At 46.5% G+C, this 7,134-nt stretch overlaps 1 protein-coding gene across 1 annotated transcript in view; it reads right to left on the bottom strand.

Annotated features, from left to right (window-relative positions):
• LOC142578572 (CD9 antigen-like) overlaps positions 1-6,685 on the bottom strand; it is a 151,984-nt gene extending 145,299 nt beyond the window's left edge. Inside the window, exon 1 of the mRNA XM_075687952.1 lies at positions 6,426-6,685. The gene's annotated coding sequence lies outside the window, so the exon portion shown is untranslated. The remainder of the gene's footprint in view (positions 1-6,425) is intronic.
• Positions 6,686-7,134: the final 449 nt, after the last annotated feature.

Genomic DNA, 7,134 nt, shown 5'->3' with positions numbered 1-7,134 from the left:
TGAGGCATACAATTTCCAAATCCCTAGCGTCCGTTTAGGCTCGCAGCGTTCCTAGAAAAGATACGGGGTCAGTTACCCCCCTCCCTTTTCTCCCTACTCATTAGCTCTTGTATAACCGCTGTACAAAGCTGTAGAAAGGCCGAAGACACCACTGGAAGCTGTCGAGGTCGCCTGCTTTCTGCGAGTCTCAGAGCGGTATTGATACAGCGGCGCGACTGACCGTTCTGAATAGCTACCAGGGAGCGCTAGTTTTCGGACGCCAAGGGACAAGCAGACGCGTAGAGCGGATGATAAGCGACTCGGGGCCACTCGGTAAGCTCTGAAAACTTTTCCCTTTTTTTTATACACAAGTGTTAAGTGCTGTTCAAATTCAGCGAAAATATACCGTGTACCTAGGTGCGTTCAAGACCGCGAGCATGCATGATATTCGCTAAACAAGAGGTTAGGGCCACCGAGAATTGAGACTATATCGTAACGATATAGCTCGCAAAGGTCCGACAAGTCTGCGGATCTCTTAGGCATGTAGGGTCCTCTGGGCCGTACTTATTGGCGACAATGTAGCGTTGCTGCCTGTGGGATTATCTTACTGAGCTATGTCGAATGCACAGTTGCGGTAGTGGGAAGTTCAAATCCCCCCCCCCGTTTTTTATTCTATATTTATTTATTTTTTTCCTCCAGTTCACTACATCTGCCGGCTTGGAGTGACGCCTGATACCGGCGAAAGATGCCGACAGCGAGTGGGGCTATACTAATCTAGGTACAACCAAATTAGGAAAGCCCACTAAGCTTCAACAAAGACACTCCCTCATCAGAACAAATTGGTCTCCCTGGTCCAGTATTCGGCCTCAACCTCCTGGATGATTCCTACAATTTGGCCTGATGATTCCCTTGGCCCTCAGTCGCCAGCAGCTGCGGGTCACCTGACTAAGGCGGTGGTCAGACCTGTAACGCAGCAGAGGGTGCTAAGAATCTCTGGGTACGGACAGGCCGCTAATGGAAAGTGACCCTTGCAACGTTTAACACCCGAACCCTCTCAAGTGAGGCTAGCTTAGCTGGACTTTTTGAGGAAATATCAGAAAATGTTTGGGATATTATCGGCCTTAGCTAGTGAGTTTAGAACTGGTGAGGCTTAGACATTGTTAAATAACGGCCATGTCCTCTGCTATAGAGGTCTTCCTGATAAGAAGCAATACGGGGTAGGTTTCCTAATCCATAAGGACATAGCGAGCAACATTCACGAATTCTACAGCATCAACGAGAGGGAAGGAATAGTGGTAATCAAACTCAATAAGAGGTATAGATTAAAGGTAGTACAAACCTACGCTCCAACGTCCAGTCACGACGATGACGAAGTAAATAAGTTTTATGAAGATGTAGACTTAGCGATGAGAAAAGCACAAACTCGGTATACAGTAGTAATGGGTGACTTTAATGCAAAAGTGAGGGAAAAGCAGGCGGGTGAACAGGAAATTGGCAACTACGGCGTCGATTCTAGAAACGCTAGAGGAGAGATGCTAGTAGAATTCCCAGAAAGGAATAAGCTGAGAATAATTAACACCCTTTTCAGGAAACGTAGCAACAGAAAGTGGACCTGGAAAAGCCCTAATGGTGAAACAAGAAATGAAATAGACTTCATACTTTCTGCTGATCCCAGCATACCGCAGGACGTAGAAGTGATCGGTAGGGTAAAGTGAAGTGATCATAGGTGAGCGAGGGCTGAGATTCATCTGAATTTGCACAAAGAAAGAGTAAAATTGGTCAAGAAAAAACGAGTCAACTTAAGGCAGTAAGGGTAAAAGCAGACATGTTTAGGCTGGTACTTGCAAACAAATATGCAGCCTTAGAACAGAGAGATGATGATTATGACATAGAGGTAATGAATGAAACCGTAACGCGGCTGGCTTCAGAGGCAGCAATTGAAGTAGGAGGCAAGGAACCAAGGCAACCCGTAGGCATGCCCTCCCCAGCAACAAAGGACCTAATAAAGAAACGACAAAGAATGAAAAGGTCCAACTCAAGAGATAAGATAGAATTCGCGGAACTGTCAAAACTGATCAACAAAACGAAAATAAGTGATATTCGAAACTATAACGAGAGAAAGACTGAAGAAGCCGTAAGAACTGGACGCAGCCTGAAATCAGTGAGAACGAAACCTGACATAGAAAAAACCAAGATGTATGCACTGAGAGATAAGCAGGGTAATATCATCAGCAATGTCGAAGATATAGTAAAAGCAGCGGAAGAATTCTATAGTGACCTGCACAGTACCCAGAGGAGTCAGGATACCTCAATAAGAAACAGTAATGAACAGGATACAGAAACTCCTCTTATAACTAGCCATGAGGTCAGAAGGGCCTTGCAAGACATGAAATGAGAAACAGCGGCAGCAGAAAATCGAATAACAGTCGATTTAATCAAAGATAGAGGAGGCATAATGCTTGCAAAACTGGCGGCTCTTTATACGAAGTATCTATATATCGACTGCAAAGGTACCAGAAAACTGGAAGAATGCAAACATTACACTAATCGACAGAAAGGGAGACGTTAACGAATTGAAAAATTATAGGCCCATTAGCTTACTCCCAGCATTATATAAGATATTTTCCAATATTATCAGGTGTAGAATGAGGGCAACACTGAACTTTAGACAACCAAGGGAACAGGCTGGCTTCAGGAAGCGATACTCTACAATGGATCACATCCATGTCATCAATCAAGTTATCGAAAAATGCGCAGAGTACAATGAGCCTCTCTATATGGCTTTCATAGATTACGAAAAGGCATTTAATTAAGTAGATATACCAGCAGTCATATAAGCATTGCGTATTCAAGGAGTACAGGCCACTTACGTAAATACCTTGAAAAATATCTACAGAGATTCCACAGCCACCTTAATTCAACACAAGAAAAGTAGTAAGATACCTATAAAGAAAGGGGTTAGACAAGGAGACACAATGCCTCCAATGATATTCACTGCGTGCTTGGAAGAAGTATTGAAGCTGTTAAACTGGAAAGGTTTAGGAGTAAGGATCGATGGCGAATCCCTAAGCAACCTTCGTTTTGCCGATTACATTGTTCTATTCAAAAACACTGCGGACGAGTTAAACCAAATGATTGAGGACCTTAAGAGGGAGAGTGTAAGAGTGGGGCTGAAGATTAATAACCAGAAGACAAAGATAATGATTAATAACTGGGCAAGGGAACAAGAGCTCAAGATAGCAAGTCAGCCTCTAGTATCTGAGACGGAGTACGTTATCTTAGGTCAACTAATCACAGGGAACCCTGACCATGAGAAGGAATTCACAGAAGAATAAAAATGGGTTGGATCGCATACGGTAGACATCGTGAGCTCCGGACTGGGACCTTACCGCTATCATTGATAAGGAAAGTATACAATCAGTGCATTTTACCGTTGCTGACATATTGGGCAGAGACTTGGAGACTGACAAAGAAACTTGATAACAAGTTAAGGACCGCACAAAGAGCGACGGAACGAAGAATGCTAGGCATAACTTTAAGAGACAGAAAGAGAGTGGTTTAGATCAGAGAGCAAACGGGTATAGACAATATTATAATAGATTTCAACAGAAAAAAATGGCGTTGAGCAGGCCATGTAATGCGCAGATTAGATAACCATTGGACCATTAGGATTACAGAATGGATACCAAGAGAAGGGAAGCGCAGTAGAGGATGGCAGATGACTAGGTGGTGTGACGAAATTAGGAAATTTGCGGGTGCTAGTTGGAATCGGTTGGCGCAGGACAGGGACAATTGGAGATCGCAGGGTGAGGGCTTCGACCTGCAGTGTACGTAAATAGGATGATGATGATTATGATGATGATGATGATGATGATGGTTGTGGTGGTGGTGGTGGTGGTGATGAGCGGTCAACGAACATCTCAATGACGCTGTCTTTTGTTGCAATGTATTTCGCGGTATCAGCTGTCACCGGTCGTCTATTGTGAGTAACTGTACCGAAATTATAGCCGCAACAGAGAGCACTTATAGAAAGCAGCAGTTCTGCGAAATATACGAGTACATTAGTAATGCGAAGATACAATGGAATGTACAAATGCGAAGATAGAGCTTTACAAAGGGCAAGAAAGTTTCACCGGAAACAAAATTTACTGCCTGTGTACACAAAACCTCGCAACAAGATATTTAAATATGCGTATAAGTCTCCAATAAATCTACGTATCTAAGAAAAAGTCACTTTATGTAATGCGTCATACAAGGCAAATAAACATTTTGCGCAATCACAGGTTCGCAGATTACAGACTCCTAAGCCCCTTCCCCCCTTGCCTCGATTGTCCCTGATGTACCGCGTGCTGCGGAAGGCGGCACGTCTACCTCGCCGCTGTTCGCCCTTTTGCACACAGACTGAGCCACTATCGTTCGCTCACCCATGCCCCCCCCCGCCCCCCGCCTGCTCCGCTACGCTTTCACTCGCACATACAGCATGCGGCGCGCGGTTTAGATGCTATCGCCCTTCGACCTTATAGAGGACATCACGGCGACGGCAGGAATGCGCCCGGAGCGTCTATATAATTGCTACAACAATAATAAAGAGTATCCGGCAACTGAAGCGTCTCGTGGCCTATTACTCTCCGCAAAAGAACGAGCAACAAAATCGAACTTTCACCATGCTACAATTTGCTGCGCCGCAACAAAGTATCTTTTTTTTTCTTCTCTTGTGGGGCGGGGGCATCGAAAGGAAATAAGAAACGCACAAGAAAGCACGTTGGCCACAATCGAATGCCTACTTTGGGCACCTAACATGATGGTTTACATGATGCTTTTTAGCGAAAGAACTCGAAAGAAAGAAAACAGATAGAAGCAAAAGGAAAGGAAAGACGAAAACTACACTTACAACTCTTTATTCCGGAAACAGAGCATCCTGTATATACACAAACATACACATGCGCAAACGCATAAAACACGCAAAGAACGCCAGTCAGCCGAAGGCATTGTTATTACTTTTTTATGTGCTTAGCAATCTTAATTCCGAATCATAAAGTGTAACTTAGGTTTGACTCCCGCAAGCGAGACCAGTGGTTAGGATATGGTATGCCTCTAACAGTTCACGTGCTGTTTTGTTCTTGCTTCTGCCTGCTGACGTTAAAAAGCAGTGGTTCAGACTCGGGACAAGACCAGCAATGCGCAGACAAGCGCGCAGTCCTTCTTTAAAATATTTGCGTGCTCTCTCATTCGGTCGCTGATGCAGCACCCAGTTTGCCCAATGTAGCACTTGCCACAGCTGAGAGGAAAAAGATAAACTACTCCAGTGAAGAAATGCACGTAACGCTTAACTTGCTGTTCTGTACATCCGTTCGTACCGCCACCCGTGATTCGGGGGCAGAAACGGGCCAGCTTTCCGTCGCACATAAGCGCAAAAGAAAACACGCGATTAATTAGCATAGCGCGTTGTAGATTCGTCTTTCCAATAACTACTCCCAACGTGGGAGTAGCCCGCTCTATAGGACCTTGCGTCCCGTAGCTCGCAGGACCTTTCATTAAAGTTATTCCATCCATCCATTTTTCTGCGGTCTTTTAGTATTTGACAGCTCCGAGACTTTGCTGAATTTCGACGTCTGGCGGTTTTTGCTATTGTTGGAATGCCTCTGGACGCACCTTCCACGGTATCGCGATTCACGCACAGAAGACACTCGATGCATAGGAGCTGAATTACGGAGCTCGGCCATCCATGCGAGGACGTAATCACAATTAGAGTAGGACGACGAAGAACGAAGGGACTCGAACATTTTATTCCAAACTGTCACTTCGCTTTGGCGACTGCTACGCTTGGAAGGCTCCGCCGACCCGTTCGCTTATGCTCCAGTGCTCGGCCAGCTGTTCGAAAGCGGGCGACAGAACGCGAAGACGGTCACGAAGCAAGGAAGCAAGCGGCCACGTACGGCTCCTGTGCGGTGCGGTTATACTTGCGCGCAATTGGGACACTCGTCATTGGAAAACTACTCGAATTTTTAACAGGGATAAGCGGGCTAGTTGGTGGTCGTTATTGGAATGCATCATGTAACCGCACAAAAACAAGGGACAAAGAAGGAACACACAAGACAGGCGCGCCTGTCTTGCGTGTTCCTTCTTTGTCCCTTGTTTTTGTGCGGTTACATGATGCATTCCAAAAACTACTCGAACCTGCGAAACGCTGCATTTAAGAACAACGTTTTTACGTTCACACAATACCGACGTCTTATTTGATTATTATGCCACCTGAGTGTACGACATAGCGCACCTTCAGCAGAAAAGCTGGCAGAGGCACGCGACACCCCGAGGCACGACTGCTCCTGAACTGCGCAACAAACTGGCGCAGCGCCGCGCGTGTGTTGCGCGAGACCCTCGCTGGTGAAGCACGCAGAGCAGCTTCGCACGAGTGTGGCCACCGCTGCGACGGCAAAATGGCTCACCTGCGGCGGCGGACGGTGCTCCCTCCTCGCGGCGCGCGTGGCACAACAACCGCCACACAGCGGAGGGCGGGCCGCTGCAGCTGCTCGAGTCACGTGGTGCACGGAAGAGTGCGCATGCCCCGTGGAGGACCGGATTTCGATCTTTCGGGGATCAACTCTCTCCTCATCGCATCCTCCTCCTGTGAGGGGGAACCTGTTTGACCCGGTTTCGGAGTGAACCAGCGTAACGGGACCTAGCGGAGACGCCGTGGCTGCTGGGCGCAGGCGTCGTTCCGTTTGCGCGCAGGGAATCATCGTACGCTAAAGACTAGCGCGACCACTACGTGCGGGCTTTCGTCAGAAGAACATTCGTGGTACAATACCCCTTCCAGAGGCTTCGGGAAGGAGGGCCGTTCTACTATGGATCACATCCGTGTAATCAATCAGGTTATTGAGTAACCTCTGGAGTGCAACTAACCTCTCTGTATGGCTTTCATAGATTACAAAAATTCATTTTATTTAATGGAGATACGAGCAGTCTTGGAGCCATAAGTCGTAGTCAAGGGTTACGGGAAGCACGCGTGAATATTTTGGCCAATAAGCAGACTACGAAACCCGCTTAAACAGAAATGACGGATTAATGGGACAAGCGTACCATATGGTTGGCCACCCATAGGAACCATGTTAACAAACTTCATTTAAACGCAACGCTTTCTTTTCTCAACTCCGG

Source organism: Dermacentor variabilis, chromosome 4 (genome assembly GCF_050947875.1).
Source record: "Dermacentor variabilis isolate Ectoservices chromosome 4, ASM5094787v1, whole genome shotgun sequence".
In the NCBI taxonomy this organism is placed as follows: Eukaryota; Metazoa; Arthropoda; class Arachnida; order Ixodida; family Ixodidae; genus Dermacentor; species Dermacentor variabilis.
The sequence above is the reverse complement of the archived record's forward strand: the minus strand, read 5'-3'. Positions and strand labels throughout refer to the sequence as shown.